This window comes from Oncorhynchus mykiss, chromosome 1, assembly GCF_013265735.2.
Source record: "Oncorhynchus mykiss isolate Arlee chromosome 1, USDA_OmykA_1.1, whole genome shotgun sequence".
Classification (NCBI taxonomy): Eukaryota; Metazoa; Chordata; class Actinopteri; order Salmoniformes; family Salmonidae; genus Oncorhynchus; species Oncorhynchus mykiss.
In genome coordinates, this window is record NC_048565.1 from 27,446,786 (window position 1) to 27,467,686 (window position 20,901).

The 20,901-nt window shown below is 44.3% G+C and overlaps 1 pseudogene; it reads right to left on the reverse strand.

The window, feature by feature from the left end:
• Positions 1-258: 258 nt before the first annotated feature.
• On the reverse strand, positions 259-20,666 carry LOC110520192 (annotated as a pseudogene).
• Positions 20,667-20,901: the final 235 nt, after the last annotated feature.

Sequence of the window (20,901 nt, forward strand, 5' to 3'; positions counted from 1 at the left end):
TCAACTAAACATTTTCCAGCTACATTTCCAAGCCACCTCTGGTCTCTTGACCGTTCCACCCCTACAAGAGAATCCTTGCCCGTCTTCCGAAAATGTCTGAAACCCTACCTCATCAAATATTATCTCAAATAAGACATCTCAGTCTTACCCCCCCCCCCCCCCCCCCCCCCCCAATTTGGTCATGAACATGAGAACCAGAAGAATAAAGCTCTTTGCTGCCTGTATACGGTCCTCCTGACACTGTGGCCATGCCCTTACCTGACATCCTCTGCACAGACACAGCAAGCCAAGCTAGCAGCTAGACCAGAGAGCTCTGAAGTCCCTATGGAGGTCAAGCTGAAAGACAACAAGTACATTAACAGCTAACTGCAGCTAACTCCTCTGCATTCCCCAAGATTGAGCAGAGAATACACAGTCTGTATGTAGCAGATTACATTAGGTATATCTTACTGTATCTTTTTAAAATACTTCATGAAGATCAGAGCATTGGAGATACTGACAGATCCTTCTCTACCAATCAGGTTCTCTGAAAAACACAACGGTGAACATAAACAAGGGTTAGGGTTGCAGTTACATTGCAATAGATGCATAAAATCAATAAATAAACTTAACACAATCCAAGCCAAACAAAAAAACAGATGGGAATAGATTTACTCTAGAACCCTGATGTGAGTGAGTGTGGGCAGAACTTGTCCCATCTTGGCAGCACAGGCTAGGCTGAGTTTATTTCTGGACAGACTGAGATATAATGTAATGGGTCAGGCGGTGCATAGTTTGCAGTCAAAATTCTAACCTTTTATTTTTGTCCGTTTTGAAAGCCCATTAGAAATAGGGAACTATGGATAGATATTTGGAACATGGCCTTACTGGAGTACCTCCAGTTCTGTGCAGTTAGCCAGGGTCTGGATCAGCCTCTCTCCTGCTTGGTCACCAATATAGTTATCTGACAGGCTGACACACAAAGATAAAGAAGTTAAATGATGTCCCAGTCTGTGTTTTACACAGAAATCTGGGTCAACACTCTCCTCTTCTAAGGATTGAGAGAGAAACAGGTTCACTTTATATCATAGCTCATAATATCAGTATGTTTCATCAGTATGTTTCCTCTGCACCAGTTCAGGAAGTAGAATAAGCTGAACTTTGTGAGGACAATATAATAAAGGTGTGTCTTTACAAACCAATCAGCACTTTGAACCCTCTCTATACAGTGCTTTCGGAAAGTATTCAGACCCCTTGACTTATTGTTACATTTGTTACGTTACAGCCTTATTCTAAAATGTATTAAATTGTTTTTTTTCTCATCAATCCACACACAATACCCCATAATGACAAATCAAAAATAGTTTTTTTTATACATTTTAGCAAATTTAATATAAATAAAGAACAGAAATACCTTATTTACACAAGTATTCAGACTATTTTCTATGCGACTTGAACTTGAGCTCAGGTGCATCCTGTTTCCATTGATCATCCATGAGATGTTTCTACAACTTGATTAGAGTCCATCTGTGGTCAATTCAATTGATTGGACATGATTTAGAAAGGACCACACATGTCTGTATAAGGTCCCGCAGTTGACAGTGCATGTCAGAGCAAAAACCATGAGTTCGAAAGAATTGTCCGTAAAGCTCTGAGACAGGAGCTTGTGTCGAGGCACAGATCTGGGGAAGTATACCAAAACATTTCTGCAGCATTGAAGGTCACCAAGAACACAGTGGCCTCCATCATTCTTAAATGGAAGAAGTTTGGAACCACCAAAACTCTTCCTAGAGCTGGCCGCCCTTGGCCAAACTGAGCAATCGGTGGAGAAGGGCCTTGGTCAGGGAGGTGACCAAGAACCCGATGGTCACTCTGACAGAGCTCCAGAGTTCCTCTGTGGAGATGGGAGAACCTTCCAGAAGGACAATCATCTCTGCAGCACTCCACCAAGCAGGCCTTTATGGTAGAGTGGCCAGACGGAAGCCACTCCTCAGTAAAAGGCACATGACAGCCCGCTTAGAGTACGCCAAAAGGCACCTAAAGGACTCTCACCATAAGAAACAAGATTCTCTGGCCTGAATGCCAAGGGTCACGTCTGGAGAAACCTGGTGAAGCATGGTGGTGGCAGCATCAAGCTGTGGGGACTAGTCAGGATCGAGGGAAAGATGAATGGAGCAAAGTACAGAGAGATCCTTGATGAAAACCTGCTCCAGAGCGCTCAGGACCTCAGACTGGGGTGAAGGTTCACCTTTCAACAGGACAATGACCCTAAGCACACAGCCAAGACAATGCAGGAGTGGCTTCAGGACAAGTCTCTGAATGTCCTTGAGTGGCCCAGACAGAGCTTGGACTTGAACTGGATCGAACATCTCTGGAGAGATCTGAACATTTAAAAAAAAAATTACATTTATTTCACCAACCAGGTCAGCCAGTTGAGAACAAGTTTTCATTTACAACTGCAACCTGGCCAAGATAAAGCAAGGCAGTGCAACAAAAACAATAACACAGAGTTACACATAAACAAACGTCAAGTCAATAACACAACATAAAAATCTATGTATAGTGTGTGCAAATGTAGACGCTCCCTATCAAATCTGACAAAGGTTGAGGGGATCTGCAGAGTAGAATGGGAGAAACACTCCAAATACAGGTGTTCCAAGCTTGTAGCATCATACCCAAGAAGACTCAAGGCTGTAATAGCTCCAAAGGTGCTTCAACAAAATACTGAGTAAAGGGTCTGAATACTTATGTAAATGTGTTGTTGCTTTGTCATTATGGGGTATTTTGTGTAGATTGATGAGGGGGGCAAAAATGAATTCATATTAGAATAAGGCTGTAACGTAACAAAATGTGAAAAAAGTCAAGGGGTCTGAATACTTTCCGACTGCACTGTACCTCTTTCATGATGACAAATCTAAAATGTCTGCCTTAATCCTAAACACACCAAAGTTGTACCCATGAAGCCCATTGGAATATTACCTGGTACTTTGACAGGTTCTAACATTGGATCATTTGACAGATTGCTGATGCATGTCTTAGCTTAATTTGACACATTCAATTATGTTGACTATTTTTTGTCCAAGTCTGTTCCCTAGCCATTCCTCCAGTTCAATAATCCCTGGAGCCTACCTGATCTTCCTCAGGCCTGTCCAGGTGGGTAGGTGTTTGATAAGCTCCTCCACTCCTTTATCTGACATCCTCATCCCCTCCAACCTGCAGGCCAGACACACATTGACAATAACACATCAGAAGTGATGGCTAGTTCATGCAGAAGTCAGATACTACTTGACATGCGTGTTATCATTATTCTACTCACTCAATCTCCTCCATTGCTCTGAGCCCCTCCAGAGAGGCCAGTAGGACCAGTGTGGTCCCCTCCCCTGGGGATCCAGTCACCATGGTTACTTTCTTATTCAGACTACGGACAGATCACAAATCATTGGCAAAGATAACACTCTACACCACATTTGTCTCAGGCATGGAAAAGCCCACTACGTTCTCTATCAGGAAGCTCTACTCACTTTAGCCTCTTCAAGAAAGTCATAGTCCCTGTGCCAAGGAGACTGGGCTCTCTTGATCCAGCTGTGCAGAGTCAAGGCTGTGGACAGGATACAGGTATTTAGCTCATACCCTTACCCCAGGACACACAGTATATCATAGGAATAGCTGTCAGTCATGGTGGTCATGCTGTGCTGCAGTGGGAGGTCAGAGTTGGTGAGGGAATCTCAAGAGCGAAGGTTTTTTACCTGATCCCCTCCAGAGAGAGACACTGTCCAAGCCCTTTGACCAGGTCCAATGCTCCTTCAGCTGTCCAACCAGAGCACAGGGACAGACTGGGGGACAGAGGGATCAGCATAAGTATTGTTGTGTCACTGGCCAGGTGGGGGAATACAGGTAGGGGTGATATGTAGAGAAACAAAGCGTGTCAGTTATTACTTGATTGTTCTGATATTTGGTAGGTTCTGGAGTGTTCTGGTCAGAACTACAGCTCCTCTGTCACTGATCACATGACCAGAAGAACTAAGGGGGAGAGAGTGGTGAAAGGTCAGAGTCAGGGCCAGAATTGAAACATAAGTAGGAATAGAGAGAATTGACAATCACTTACTTCAAGCTCTCAATGCTTTTAGCCTGCAACAACCCCTCGGCAAGGAGCAATACCACATCTTCAGATGTTTCTTTTGACTCAAGACTACAGAAAAATATAAACATGTTTATAATTTTCATGTACAGCCTAAGATATTCATCTTTGGCCTACAAAACCCATGTAAAGCTCTTCCAACCCCCAAATGAACAACAACATAAGCCTCACCAGAGTTTCCTCAGACTAACTAAGGATGGTAGGACAGAGCAGAGCAACTCTGCTCCCACTCTACCGATGCTGTTGTGTGGCAAACTAGAGGAAAATAAGAAATAGGTATAACTTAATACAACTAAATTAAATTAGACATTACAAACACTTTAACTACTAAAGTATTCCTAGGTCCCTTCTCGCAGATACTTACTCTAGGTCCTGCAGCAGAGGGCATCTACAAACAGTGTAGCTATTCCCTCCGCAAGGCAATCAAACAAGCTAAGCGGCAGTATAGAGACAAAGTAGAATCTCAATTCAACGGCTCAGACACAAGAGGTATGTGGCAGGGTCTACAGTCAATCACGGATTACAAAAAGAAAACCAGCCCCGTCACGGACCAGGATGTCTTGCTCCCAGGCAGACTAAATAACTTTTTTGCCCGCTTTGAGGACAATACAGTGCCACTGACATGGCCCGCAACCAAAACATGCAGACTCTCCTTCACTGCAGCCGACGTGAGGAAAACATTTAAACGTGTTAACCCTCGCAAGGCTGCAGGCCCAGACGGAATCCCCAGCCGCGCCCTCAGAGCATGCGCAGACCAGCTGGCTGGTGTGTTTAAGGACATATTCAATCAATCCCTATCCCAGTCTGTTGTTCCCACATGCTTCAAGAGGGCCACCATTGTTCCTGCTCCCAAGAAAGCTAAGGTAACTGAGCTAAACGACTACCGCCCCGTAGCACTCACTTCCGTCATCATGAAGTGCTTTGAGAGACTAGTCAAGGACCATGTCACCTCCACCCTACCTGACACCCTAGACCCACTCCAATTTGCTTACCGCCCCAATAGGTCCACAGACGATGCAATCTCAACCACACTGCACACTGCCCTAACCCATCTGGACAAGAGGAATACCTATGTGAGAATGCTGTTCATCGACTACAGCTCGGCATTTAACACCATAGTGCCCTCCAAGCTCGTCATCAAGCTCGAGACCCTGGGTCTCGACCACGCCCTGTGCAACTGGGTACTGGACTTCCTGACGGGCCTCCCCCAGGTGGTGAGGGTAGGCAACAACATCTCCACCCCGCTGATCCTCAACACTGGGGCCCCACATGGGTGCGTTCTGAGCCCTCTCCTGTACTCCCTGTTCACCCACATCTGCGTGGCCACGCACGCCTCCAACTCAATCATCAAGTTTGGCCTACAGGGAGGAGGTGAGGGCCCTCGGAGTGTGGTGTCAGGAAAATAACCTCACACTCAACGTCAACAAAACTAAGGAGATGATTGTGGACTTCAGGAAACAGCAGAGGGAACACCCCCCTATCCACATCGATGGAACAGTAGTGGAGAGGGTAGTAAGTTTTAAGTTCCTCGGCGTACACATCACAGACAAACTGAATTGGTCCACCCACACAGACAGCATCGTGAAGAAGGCGCAGCAGCGCCTCTTCAACCTCAGGAGGCTGAAGAAATTCGGCTTGTCACCAAAAGCACTCACAAACTTCTACAGATGCACAATCGAGAGCATCCTGTCGGGCTGTATCACCGCCTGGTACGGCAACTGCTCCGCCCACAGTGAGGTCTGCACAACGCATCACCGGGGGAAAACTACCTGCCCTCCAGGACACCTACACCACCCGATGTCACAGGAAGGCCATAAAGATCATCAAGGACAACAACCACCCGAGCCACTGCCTGTTCACCCCGCTATCATCCAGAAGGCGAGGTCAGTACAGGTGCATCAAAGCTGGGACCGAGAGACTGAAAAACAGCTTCTATCTCAAGGCCATCAGACTGTTAAACAGCCACCACTAACATTGAGTGGCTGCTGCCAACACACTGACTCAACTCCAGCCACTTTAATAATGGGAATTGATGGGAAATGATGTAAAATATTTCACTAGCCACTTTAAACAAAGCTACCTAATATAATGTTTACATACCCTACATTATTCATCTCATATGTATACGTATATACTGTACCCTATATCATCTACTGCATCTTTATATAATACATGTATCACTAGCCACTTTAAACTATGCCACTTTGTTTACATACCCTACATTACTCATCTCATATGTATATACTGTACTCAATACCATCTACTGTATCTTGCCTATGCCGCTCTGTACCATCACTCATTCATATATCTTTATGTACATATTCTTTATCCCCTTACACTTGTGTCTATAAGGTAGTAGTTTTGGAATTGTTAGCTAGATTACTTGTTGGTTATTACTGCATTGTCGGAACTAGAAGCACAAGCATTTCGCTACACTCGCATTAACATCTCCTAACCATGTGTATGTGACAAATAACATTTTATTTGATCTCTGGAGCACAGTCTTCAGAGACACTAGGTGGTGCCCTTGTACTGCACAGTCTACTAGGCTGAAACACAAGAGGCAGGAACATACAACAGGGAGAATATGCAGTAACCAATTGTGAGCCATCTTACACACATTCCTGTTGATGTAGGAATAACAGAGGAGGCTGCTTTCACCTGATGGTCACGGTAGACAGAGAGCTAGCCATGTCTGCAGAATCACCACTGAAACACAAATGAAGCCAGCTCAGTTAAAACAGAAAGAGCTGTTATCTTTATCTTCACATCTAAAAATATTTTGCAAATAGACAACGAAAATGTATTTCAGCTTTACCTGGTAGGAGTGTGATTTGTGTGTTTTTCCAAAGTAATGTGTACAGTGGTGTGGTTTACCCTGCAAAATAAGTTCACACATAAATTATGAATATCATGTTCTATTTTACTATACTTCTAAATATTACCCCAATGCCAACATGAATTCTCACCTGATGGTGTGTATGTTGTGGTTCAGGTTCAAGCAGCAGGAGACCAGGTTAACAGCTGCTTCTGCTGTGATCCACGTCTCCTCAATACTGATGGGAAATACAGACAACCTGAATCATACACACTCACACAAGAGATCCCACACACAAATGCTATTCCCATATCCTCCTCACCTGATATAGCGTTGGACATGAACACACCTCAGCTGCTTCACCAAGTCTTCAATCACCTGAACACTCAGGCCGTTGTTTCTTATACTGAAGGGAGAAAGTCAGTAGTTTCACTTCCAATAACTTGCAGAGTCAATCACCAGTGTGTGTGTGTATATGTGTGTGTATGTGCTTGCGTGCGTGCGTGCGTGCGGGCTCACTCCAGGGTGTGTAATGAGGACAGGGCAGTCAGGCTGTTCTGTAGAGCCAAAAGGCCTTCTCTCTGCATGGTGTTACAGGATAACCTACATACACAAGAGAAAACAGTGTTCCCCAGAATCATAGAGGAAAAAATACTATAAAGTGTTGGTCCCATGTTTCATGAGCTGAAATAAAAGATACCAGAAATGTTCCATACACACAAAAAGCTTATTTCTCTCATATTCTTTGCACATTTTTTTTTACATCCCTGTTAGTGAGCATTTCTCCTTTGTCAAGATAATCCATCCACCTAACAGATGTGACATATCAAGAAGCAGATTAAACAGCATGATCACTACACAGGTGCACCTTGTGCTGGGGACAATAAAAAGCCATTCTAAAATGTGCAGTTTTGTCACACAACACAATGCCACAGATGTCTGAAGTTTTGAGGGAGCATGCAATGGGCATGCTGACTACAGGAATGCCTACCAGAGAATTGAATGTCCATTTCTCTACCATAAGCCGCTTCCAACTTAGTTTTAGAGAATTTGGCCTCACAACCGCAGACCAGGTGTAACCACACCGGCCCAGGACCTCCACATCCGGCTTCTTCACCTGCGGGATCATCTGAGGGGAGGGGGGGCTGAGGAATATTTATGTCTGTAATATAGCCCTTTTGTATGAAAACAGTAATTCTGATTGACTGGGCCTAGCTCCCCAGTTGGTGGGCCTATACCCTCCCAGGCCCACCCATGGCTACACCCTTGCCCAGACATGTCAAATCCATAGATTATGGCCTAAATTCATTGATTTCAATTGACTGATTTCCTTATAAACTGTAACTCAATAAAATAGTTGAAATTGTTGCATGTTGCATTTATATCTTTGTTCAGTGTATTATCATCCTTCTACTGCCAGTCATGCTGTACTTCTGCGATTCTTTCAAATTCAGTGGGGTTATTTTCACTTTTTCAAATTTGATGAGTTTCAGGTTCATTATCTCAAAGGTCAGGCAGTTTTCCCAGTCCCATTCTCACCTCAGTTTGACCAACTGAGCAGCACAGCTCTTCAGAATCTCTGCTAGTTTCTGCAGATGGTCAGCCCCAAAATGACACTCTCTCAGACTGAAGGATCCAGGGAACATGAAGCAGAAAAAGAAGGTGAGAGACTGAAGCTGTGGGGAGATAGATGTCATGTCTATGAGTTATATGGGAGAGGTCTGATATCATTTATACTGGCAATCCTTCCAGTTTCGATATGTTATTTTTCCGAGAACAAAATAAACAATGCTTCCTGTTTGCCTAGCTAAATGAGTTCACAGTATGGTATTTGTGTTGTTACTTCAATTGATGAGCAGAAAGTAGCCTTTTTGTTGTCTTACCTCAGAGTTTTGCCACAGTCACTGTCCAGTTCAAAGCGGATGAGCGTCCTCTTCTCAGTTCCCAAACTACAGACAGACAAAACAATACACAGACTTACAGCACAAACTATATGGCAGGGGTCCCCAGTTACATTCAGCTGTTGGACGATTTTTCCTTGAGCGGATGGTCGGGGAGCCGGAACATAGTAATAAATACTTTCTACAAATTGACGGCAAGAATCCAAATCAAATCAAATCAAATTGCATTTGTCACATGCGCCGAACGCAACAGATGTTCAGATTTCACCTTACAGTGAAATGCTTACTTAAGCCCTTAACCAACATTGCAGTTTTAAGAAAAAAAAGTATTTACTTAAATAAACTGAAGTAAAAATTAAACAAATCAAATAACAAATAAATAAGGAGCAACAATAAAATAACAGTAGCGAGGCTACATACAGGGGGTACCGGTACAGAGTCAATGTGGAGGCTACATACAGGGGGTACCGGTACAGAGTCAATGTGGAGGCTACATACAGGGGGTACCGGTACAGAGTCAATGTGGAGGCTACATACAGGGGGTACCGGTACAGAGTCAATGTGGAGGCTACATACAGGGGGTACCGGTACAGAGTCAATGTGGAGGCTACATACAGGGGGTACCGGTACAGAGTCAATGTGGAGGCTACATACAGGGGGTACCGGTACAGAGTCAATGTGGAGGCTACATACAGGGGGTACCGGTACAGAGTCAATGTGGAGGCTACATACAGGGGGTACCGGTACAGAGTCAATGTGCGGGGGCACCGGTTAGTCGAGGTAATGTAGGTAATATGTACATGTAGGTAGAGGTAAAGTGACTATGCATGGATAATAAACAGAGTAGCTGCAGTGTAAAAATGGGGGTGGGGGGGCGGACAATACAAATAGTCCAGGTAGCCATTTGATTAGCGGTTCAGGAGTCTTGTGGACCTCTTACGTCCGTTTTGACCTATACTTGGCACTCCAGTACCGCTTGCCGTGCGGTAGCAGAGAGAACAGTCTATGACTAGGGTGACTGGTGTCTCTAACAATTTGATGGGCCTTCCTCACCGCCTGGTATAGAGGTCCTGGATGGCAGGAAGCTTGGCCCCAGTGATGTACTGGGCTGTTCACACTACCCTCTGTAGTGCCTTGCGGTCGAAGGCCGAGCAGTTGCCATACCAGGCGGTGATGCAACCAGTCAGGTTGCTCTCGATGATGCAGCTGTAGAACTTTTTGAGGATCTGAGGACCCATGCCAAATCATTTCAGTCTCCTGAGGGGGAATAGGAGTTGTTGTATCCTCTTCACAACTGTCTTGGTGTGTTTGGACCACAATAGTTTGCTGGTGATGTGGACACCAAGGAACTTGAAGCTCTCAACCTGATCCACTACAGCCCCGTAGTCCACAATCATCACCTTTGTCTTGATCACATTGAGGGAGAGGTTGTTATCCTGGCACCACAATATCAGGTCTCTGACCTCCTCCCTATAGGCTGTCTCATCATTGTCGGTGATCAGGCCTACTACCACTGTTGTGTCGTCTGCAAACTTAATGATGGTGTTGGAGTTGTGCTTGGCCATGCAGTCATGGGTGAACAGGGACTACAGGAGGGGACTGAGCATGCACCCCTGAGGGGCCCCCGTGTTGAGGATCAGAGTGGCAGATGTGTTGTTACCTACCCTTACCCCCTGGGGGTGGCCAGTCAGGCAGTCCACGATTCAGTTGCAGAGGGAGGTGTTTAGTCCCAGGGTCCTTAGCATAGTGGTGAGCTTTGAGGGCACTATGGTGTTGATCTCTGAGCTGTAGTCGATGAATAGTATTCTCACGTCGGTGTTCCTTTTATCCAGGTAGGCTCGTGTCACTGGGCAGCTCACGGCTTTGCTTCCTTTTGTAGTCCATAATAGTTTGCAAGCCCTGCCACATCTGATGAGCGTCGGAGCCGGTGTAGTACAATTCAATCTTAGTCCTGTATTGACGCTTTGCCTGTTTGATGGTTTGTCTGAGGGCATAGCGGGATTTCTTATAAGCCTCCGGGTTAAAGTCCCGCTTCTTGAAAGCGGCAGCTCTACCCTTTAGCTCAGTGCGGATGTTACCTGTAATCCATGGCTTCTGGATGGGGTATGTATGTACGGTCACTGTGAGGATGACATCATCAATGCACTTATTGATGAAGCCAGTGACTGATGTGGTGTACTCCTTAATGCCATCGGAAGAATAACAGAACATATTCCAGTCTGTTCTAGCAAAACAGTCCTGTAGCTTAGCACCTGCTTCATCTGACCACTTCCTTATTGAGCGAGTCACTGGTGCTTCCTGCTTTAGTTTTTTATTGTAAGCAGGAATCAGGAGGATAGAGTTATGGTCAGATTTGCCAAATGGAAGGCGAGGGAGAGCTTTGTACGCGTCTCTGTGTGTGGAGTAATGGTGGTCTGGAGTTTTTTTTCCCTCTGGTTGCACATTTAACATGCTGGTAGAAATTAGGTCAAACGGATTTAAGTTTCCCTGCATTAAAGTCCCCGGCCACTAGGAGCGCCCCCTCTGGATGAGTGTTTTCCTGTTTGCTTATGGCTGTATACAGCTCGTTGAGTGCAGTCTTAGTACCAGCATCCCAAACAGATATAGTATTTGACAAAAACGGAATCATTTCAAACCTTGATTACATTGGGATACAATCACAAATGCCTCCCTATTTATGTGTCGGAATAATTTGGAACAGATTTCCTAAATTAAAATCACTTTGAGCTGATTTCCTGGTGATTTTACAATCTTTTATGTACTACAGCAAAAACTATTTTAAAATAATATGTGCTCAAAAAACTTCAGACAAATAAAATCACCTGTGGGCCGAATTTGGCCCGCGGACCTCCTATTGGGGAACACTGCTATATGGGGGTTCTAGACAAGTAAATGTTAACTTTGTCAATATGGCATTGTTCAACAGATTTTACCTTACATCCACTTCAACCACTTTTTCACAGGTCGTCACTGTGTTCAGAATGTAGAGAGCCCCCATCTGAGTGAGTCTGTTATCATCAAGACTGCAGATAAAAACAGAACACAGCTGTACAAGAAAGCACAACTAACCCCCACAAAGATAGAACAGATGCATCTGCTTCCACTGATAAAACAGTATTGTATAAGGTTTGTTTAGGGGCTAACCAGAGGAGGTAAATTGACGGACGTTTATCTTGGTGAAACAAGACAGCGCTAGCCGTAATGGAGTTCACTGTACGGACTGAAGGAAGATAGGCCATTGTAATGAGTCTTACTTCACTGAGCTAGCAATCCGCAGCCTTGGCAGAGAATCCACAAATCTCTTCACTCCCTCGTCTCTCAGAAGGTTACTGGATAAACTTCACCGTTTAAAAGAATGGGTTAATATCCATAACGAGAAAAGTTGGTAGAAAAACTGCCAAGATACTGTAACCCTAATTTTCAGCGAGGGAAAACACAGTTCGGTCATTGAGGAAGGCATATACACTAGTAGTGTAAACTATTTCTGTGAATACAGTGCAGTAGTTGTGAGTACATCATCATTTATAAACACTGTTCTTTTTGCTAAAATGTGGGCAGTGTGACCCAGGTACAGGGATGTGTCTGAGGAGAGAGGACACAGGCACTCACTCCAGGTCAGACAGATGAGGACACTGCTCCAGGATCCCAGAGAGTATCTCCACATCCCCACTGCTCAGTGTGTACTCAGAGAGTCTGCAGAGGAGACAGGCAGACAGGCAGACAGGCAGGCAGGCAGGCAGGCAGGCAGGCAGGCAGGCAGGCAGGCAGGCAGGCAGGCAGGCAGGCATGCATGCATACATACATACATGAGTTTTGAAAGAACTCAATATAAGATGTGACCGATTTTTAAAAAAAACTGTCAATTAACCTACAACCTCATTTCTGTAATGTAATATGGTATTTCTATATGTGGGAACAGCATAAGTAGATAAAACACATTCACCTGCAAGTTGCTTGTTCTGCATTCATGTTGACAAACTTGATGAAGGCTTCTCCTTGTGCCCTTAAAAGCACATCAATATTTAAGGTATTCATGTAAACACAGTTAATATATATATATATTATATAAAACCAAATTTATGAACCACGTGAATGAGCTGTGACCTGAGCATCCTGAGCCATACATACTGGAGTTCCACAGCTCTGACACGATGGCAGTCTATCAGAGATCTGACCAATAACAATGCTCCATCCGTAGACATCTGGACATGGCTCATACTGTGGGAGGCAGGGGGGAGGCGAAGGAGAATGATGAGAAATTAATATCATTCACTTTCTAACTTTACCGGTGTTGTGACCCTGAGATTATCATTACTGAGCAGGGTGAAGTGCTCTTACTTAAGCAGCTGAAGAGATTTCATCTTAGGCAGGATCTTCAATAGATTTTCAATAGCTTCGTCTTTCAGGGATCCATGGGAGAAACTGATAATATCACAATAGTATGTTTGAAGACTGCTGAGAAAAGAACTACAACAGACAACAGGCAGAATATTTTCAGAGAATTGGGAAGGAGGAAAACGTATAACCTGGTAAGGAATAAAGAGAGAAGAGAACACAGCCCCAGATACTGTAGTAAACACTGAAAGACAGGGACAGAACACTGACAGCGATAGAGGTAAGAGTAGAACTCACTCTAGCTCCAGTAGGCTGGGACACTGTACCAGTCTTCTACATAGCTTGTTCATGTCAGTGGGATGGATATCACTGTGAGTTAGACTAAAACAAAAATTTGTTTGGGATTATATTTCAGGGTTAAGTGAATGGGACATAAATTCAGTTAAAGATGCTCTATGGTTCCTGGTTGCTAAAACTCTAATTTCAGTTTATGTGACAAAACAAGCAAGTATAGTGTAGAGAATAATTGTTCCATCTAAACCACTGTGAAATATATTTTCCATAAACCAAAAATATTGTATTTTCAGCTGTTTGAAGTTGGTGTACAAAACCAAAAGTAAAAGGCACAAAAACAAATCTTAAACACGGGATGCATAGAAATAGAGCACATAGAACAGATCTACCGCTTCTTAGACTTGCTTTCAATGAGAATGATAGATACCATTTTTGTGAAACAATTTGTTTTATTTTATTTATATTGACAGAGGAACTTAAATAAAAAAGAAAAGAGCAGGATGCTAGACCTTTACCCTCACCCTCACCCCGTCCCCTCCCTCATCCCAATTTCCCTCAGCCCGAGCCCCGCCCACTCACACATTCAATAAGATGCAGAACAACTACAAGAGAAAAAGTGTAAAGTAGAATAGCCCCCCCCACAGGACCACTACACCCACCCACCCCTCCCCCACAGAACAGTTGCATCCACCCAACCACCCACCCACAGGACCGCTACAGGTACTCAAGATAATTTGATGCATGATTTCATCTTAACCACGCAGAACTCTAGTAGTAAATGTTGTGGCTTTTTGCACTATGCATTCGCGCCACCAAAAGCTCTAATTGAGAATGACAGATCTATAACTCACATTTCTATGTGAATTTGGTCGGGTCGCCCAAAAAGTTACATATCGTTCTGTGTCCTACCTGAGTTTCGTACACTGTTCCAATCCTGTTGATTGTATTCTGAAATGACAGAGATTCAGTGAACGGTTATTAGGACTACAACATCTTACTGAGTCATAGAATTGGTATTTTGAAAGCAACATCATCAGAAAGAGGAGTTATTATACAGTATATTGCTATTACTCTGTTGCTCTATTACATTTTACTGGAGAGGAATTTCAGAAACAGCTTCTTATTCCCCCCATGACTGATAAATATAACAGTTTTATAGTTAATTATCATCACAAATGCAAACATATTACTAGACATGAATTCAAACACTTTCTACCATGCCGGTTTCAAGCATGTCTGTTTGTTTACAAAAGTGTTGGTCTGTATAAGACAGTAATGGGATGTGAATACCTGATATTGACTTCACTCGTGTTCCTGTGTGAGCACAGGGTTCCAGCTAGGCTGCACAACTCCTTCCATGCTGACTGCATTCTCACTGACACTAAAACAAAATGAGGGTATACAGAAACTCCCTGGTCAGAAAAAAAGCTTTTAAGAAAAAAAAACTGACAAAAAAGGAATAAAAGGAAAATACATTTGAGTTGCTATAGAAATTCTTACTTGATTTCCTGTATGTTGCTAAGCTGAGGCAAGAGGTCCAACAACTTCTTCAGACCTTTGTTTTCCAAAGCATTGTTGGAAATACTGACAACGGTGGGGGGTAGGGGGGTATAAACAAAAACAAACAGGTCCTTGTATATGTGCATACCAACAATTATCCTTATTGCTATTTCACACTCCAAAGCCTCTCCCTGAGAACACTTACTCCAGCATAGTCAGAGCAGAGCAGTCCCTCAGATTCTCACACAGACGGTCCAAGTGAGGGGGGCGAAGAGCACAGCCCGTCAGACTGCACACAGGGACCATGGGAAAAGAGGATGGAAAGCAGAGACAATGTCATACCACCTACAGTAGAAAGCATTATCCACATCATTATCATTATCCACAATATTGTACACACCAACGTCTCTTAGAAATCTGGTGTTTCTCTATCCCCTAGAAAAAAGCATGGACACAAGAACAGGGTCTTGCAGCCTGTCATGGGGATGTATGGGGAAAATGCACAACAGTGAGTGGTAACCCACGGGGCACACACTGGTTGAATCAATGTTGTTTCTATGTCATTTCAATGAAATTACGTTGAACCAACGTAATAGACATTGAATTGACGTTTGAGCCCAGTGGGAAGGGTCTGAGAGGAATTTACAGGACATTCTAAAAAAAAGTTGTGTAATAGGGACCACAGTAGTATCATAATTTCTTACATGATTAAAACGTCTGGTTTGGGCCTACAGCAAACCCCTTGACAGAGGAGACACCCTCTGAATAGTGAAGCCACCAGGAAGTGATGGGGTAGTGTAGTGGTTTTAGTCTGGTTGCAGTTTACGCACACAACAAGGGTGCTGTCTATATTGGCTTTATCTAAGAAAATAAAGGGTGTTATGCACAACATACCTGATGTCCACTTGAACCACATCAGGACATACAGACAGGAAACAGGTCAGAATCATCAGCCCATCAACAGATATGTGGCTGTCATTCAGACTGTCAAGACACAGACAATAACCGTATTAGGCAGCATAACTAGTTTCAAACATAATACGGGACAGGCACAAGATCATGACTTTATCAAAAGTCTAACACTTCAAATAAAAGATCAGTCTTACACAATTTGTTTGGAGACGTTCAGCTTCTGTAGAGAGTCAGTCAGGGCCTTGAGAGTACCAGCCTTGATGTCGTCTTCTGACAGACTGCAGGGGACACAACATAACACCAAACAGAAAGTCAGATTCTCTTGACATATTTAAATCAAATCAAATCAAATTTTATTTGTCACATACACATGGTTAGCAGATGTTAATGCGAGTGTAGCAAAATGCTTGTGCTTCTAGTTCCGACAATGCAGTAATAACAAGTAATCTAACTAACAATTCCAAAACTACTCTCTTGTACACAGTGTAAGGGGATAAAGAATATGTACATAAGGATATATGAATGAGTGATGGTACAGAGCAGCATAGGCAAGATACAGTAGATGGTATCGAGTACAGTATATACATATGAGATGAGTATGTAAACAAAGTGGCATAGTTCAAGTGGCTAGTGATACATGTATTACATAAGAATACAGTCGATGATATAGAGTACAGTATATACGTATGCATATGAGATGAATAATGTAGGGTAAGTAACATTATATAAGGTAGCATTGTTTAAAGTGGCTAGTGATATATTTACATCATTTCCCATCAATTCCCATTATTAAAGTGGCTGGAGTTGAGTCAGTGTCAGTGTGTTGGCAGCAGCCACTCAATGTTAGTGGTAGCTGTTTAACAGTCTGATGGCCTTGAGATAGAAGCTGTTTTTCAGTCTCTCGGTCCCAGCTTTGATGCACCCGTACTGACCGCGCCTTCTGGATGATAGCGGGGTGAACAGGCAGTGGCTCGGGTGGTTGATGTCCTTGATGATCTTTATGGCCTTCCTGTAACATCGGGTGGTGTAGGTGTCCTGGAGGGCAGGTAGTTTGCCCCCCGTGATGCGTTGTGCAGACCTCACTACCCTCTGGAGAGCCTTACGGTTGAGGGCGGAGCAGTTGCCGTACCAGGCGGTGATACAGCCCAACAGGATGCTCTCGATTGTGCATCTGTAGAAGTTTGTGAGTGCTTTTGGTGACAAGCCGAATTTCTTCAGCCTCCTGAGGTTGAAGAGGCGCTGCTGCGCCTTCTTCACAATGCTGTCTGTGTGAGTGGACCAATTCAGTTTGTCTGTGATGTGTATGCCGAGGAACTTAAAACTTGCTACCCTCTCCACTACTGTTCCATCGATGTGGATAGGGGGGTGTTCCCTCTGCTGTTTCCTGAAGTCCACAATCATCTCCTTAGTTTTGTTGACGTTGAGTGTGAGGTTATTTTCCTGACACCACACTCCGAGGGCCCTCACCTCCTCCCTGTAGGCCGTCTCGTCGTTGTTGGTAATCAAGCCTACCACTGTTGTGTCGTCCGCAAACTTGATGATTGAGTTGGAGGCGTGCGTGGCCACGCAGTCGAGGGTGAACAGGGAGTACAGGAGAGGGCTCAGAACGCACCCTTGTGGGGCCCCAGTGTTGAGGATCAGCGGGGGGAGATGTTGTTGCCTACCCTCATCACCTGGGGGCGGCCCGTCAGGAAGTCCAGTACCCAGTTGCACAGGGCGGGGTCGAGACCCAGGGTCTCAAGCTTGATGACGAGCTTGGAGGGTACTATGGTATTTAGTGTCCTTACCCACAGTGTGATGTGACTTGCTCAAGAACACTGGGTACATTTGTACTTACTCTAGGAGAGTGAGGCCAGGACTTCTCGCTAGCAACTGACAGTCTAGTCATCTGATCGGTACTCAAACTGCAGTTTAATGGGCTGTATGACACATAAAGAGAGGGAAGAAACAACAGCAATGTTACTCCTGGTATTCAAAAGATCTTTATAAGAACCAAACAGAGAATATCATACCTGACAGTCAGTCCAATGTTTTTCTTAGAACTTGAGACAAATAGAAAGGGAGAAAAATGGATAAGAGAGAGGCTGATTGATACAGTACAGTAGATTTCCCTATGTGGTATAGATAAAACAATGAAACAAAAGCAACATTCTCTCAACAAGAACATGAAACATTAGCTTGATTTGCATGGGCCTGTTGGTACGCCAAACACTGAAAAAAATAAATGAAAGTTGCACATTCTTTTATTTCCCTTCATTAAAACACAAAACTCATCCTTATATGTCTGAGCTTGGGAAAAACATTTCATTTCATTTCTGATAAAGTATGCACATTTCTTCTCAGTACTGCAGTCAGTTAACTGGAGGTTCTATTTGTGAACACATGAAGTCTCTACCCACTGGGCATACACTTGTTGAATCAATGTTGTTTCCACGTCATTTCAATGATCTCACGTTTAACCAATGTGGAATGAACGTTGAATTGACGTCTGTGCCCTGTGGGTATTGTCAAGTCTAAAAACATACTCAGTATAGACTTCCTGGATGGAGGGGCAGGAAATCATCTTCTCTAGAAGGGTGTAGATAATCTCCAGAGAGCAGCCATTCTTCCCCAGCCTGGAAACATACAACACACACACAGGCTTCTTAACAGAAATGCAAGCTTGCTCAAATATAGAAATAAGCTACACTTAATAAACATGAAGGGCTAGGATCAACACATATGATCCAGTCAAGGAAACAACACACTCACAAGATAGAGGCTAGACTGGGCAGCTTCTGAATGAGGTCAGCGATCTCCCCGACTTCTCTGTCGGTCAGGCTGTTGTCACTGAAGCTGTCAAACAGACAACTGTTCAGTACAGTATCAGACCAACTATACCATGGCACAAGTGGTACTGTATCTTTAACCAAGTTTGGTTAGTTCTTGATAAAAGGGTCTACAAAATCTTAGAGTCATGGTAATAATCTTTGGTTGTTATGGTAATTGAATAATCATCTACTTGAGCTCCGTGATCTATGGACAGCTCTCCAGGGCTCTGGCAAGTTTGGCAGCTCCCACATCAGTGAGGTTACCACAGGTTACCCCTGGGGAAGAGAAGCATAATTATTCACATCACACTTAGACATTCACACACAAACAAACAACTTTGAAAGTTGGTCCTTTCAAAACTGAGTTACTCAGTTAAGAAGGACTCACTCAAATCTTTTCAGGGTTGGTAGTCTGGGGAGGATGCTAGACAGTTTATCTGCAAATCTATCATCATACTTGCGACTTCGAAAACTGAGGGATTGAAAAAAAAGAGAGGAAAAATTAAATGTAGTTTCATGCAGGATTATTATTGTTTAGTACACAGTGTATAAATGAGTCATGAACTCACATTAGGTAGTCGATGTGCTGGCAGCTGGGTAGAATATCTAGACACTCTAGTTCCATAGAACAAGCTCCAAAGTCCAGACCCATTCCCACTCCAGCAGACAATACAACAAAGGCCAGGGAATCCAGATCTACAGGGTTCAACGTGATATTCCTTACCTCAAAGCATGAATGTGATCTCACCACCTCCCTGGCCAGGTGTGCATCCTGGGTCTCCTGGATACAGTGGCACAGCTCCACTACCTTGAGCCCAGTCAGGTTGGTGCTCACTGCCAGACTCCGGAGCAATTTGAGAACCAGTGCCTGGCGTTTCTTTACCCACCTCACAGCCCCTGCTCCCTCAACCAGCTGGAACAGGTAAGGAGAGCAGGCTGGGGCCGCAAGCCCTACACATAGAGGTGGAGGGAATCAGTGAAGACCGTCTTGGGGTCTGATTTCATGGTCCAGTGGGTCTTGAGGTTCAACTTCTTCCTAAGCTGGGCCTCTGTGATGTCCTCGCTGGTCATGATGTGTAGCGCACCCATAAACTCTTGCATGGTGAGGTGCATGAACGTGTAACCCTGGCCTTTAGATCCATCCACATGTGTCAGGTCCACCTGTGAGAGGAGACCTGCCTTGGTGACGAAGTCCAACAGGTCTGGTGGAACCTGCTCAGAGAGAAACACGATCCTGCTGTCCTCCAGACCCTTCATGGCCATGCAGCTCAGCTGTGTGACCTCTGCCCTGTGACTCTGCAACAAGGGCATGACCCTCCCTGGGCATTGGCTCAGAAAGGCACAGAGGATCTGGAGGTAGACCTGGGTGAGGGTGGTTGGCAGTTGGGGCAAAGCCTGGGACTGAGACCCACCTCTGGAGAATATGTGATCCAAGCACACACAGCAAATATGGCAGAGAGCTGGCAGGTAACACATGGTGAGGAGGTGATGGTTGGCCAGTAGGTGACTGACTACCTTCTCCTTTAGATCCAGATCCTTGTCCTGGAAGTACTGTTCAGCATATTCTTTCACACTGCGCCAATTGAAGCCTAGCAGCTCCCCAACGCAGTCAACAGAGCTCTCCAAATCTGTCACATCCCAGGTAATCAATAGGGTGCATCCTGGGAGGATCCTGCGACTGCACAACCCTGATATCAGCTCTGCCATGGGTAGAGGGCACTGTGGGTCGAACGGGCTACTCAGACTCCCTGAGTGGGTGATTTTAGTTTGAAACTCATTGTAGCCATCAAAGATCCAGCTTCAACGGTCACCCTACCCTGTCTTCCACAGCCCCCTCCTGGAGCTCTGGCGGGCCCAGCCGTCAATCAGCCCTGTCTCTTGGTCTAACCAGGGATTTGTGGCGCAGACTTACCCAGGTCTCTTCCAGAGAAACCTTCACCACACCCTGCATCACCATCTTCCACCTCTGCAGTAGACATCTGCTCACAGCAGCCTTGTAACTTTCTATGTGGTCTGGATACAAAAAAACATCTTATAAATGAACACTAAACATATTCCTGACCTGAACACAACAACATGGCAATATATTTTTTAGATGTTCATTACTTTGTTTAAAAAATATATTAGTGACTGTGTACTAATTTAGAAACAACTCATACTATAGAGAGAATGACTAATTTCAAGTAACAGAGCTAGCTCACACAGTATGCAAGT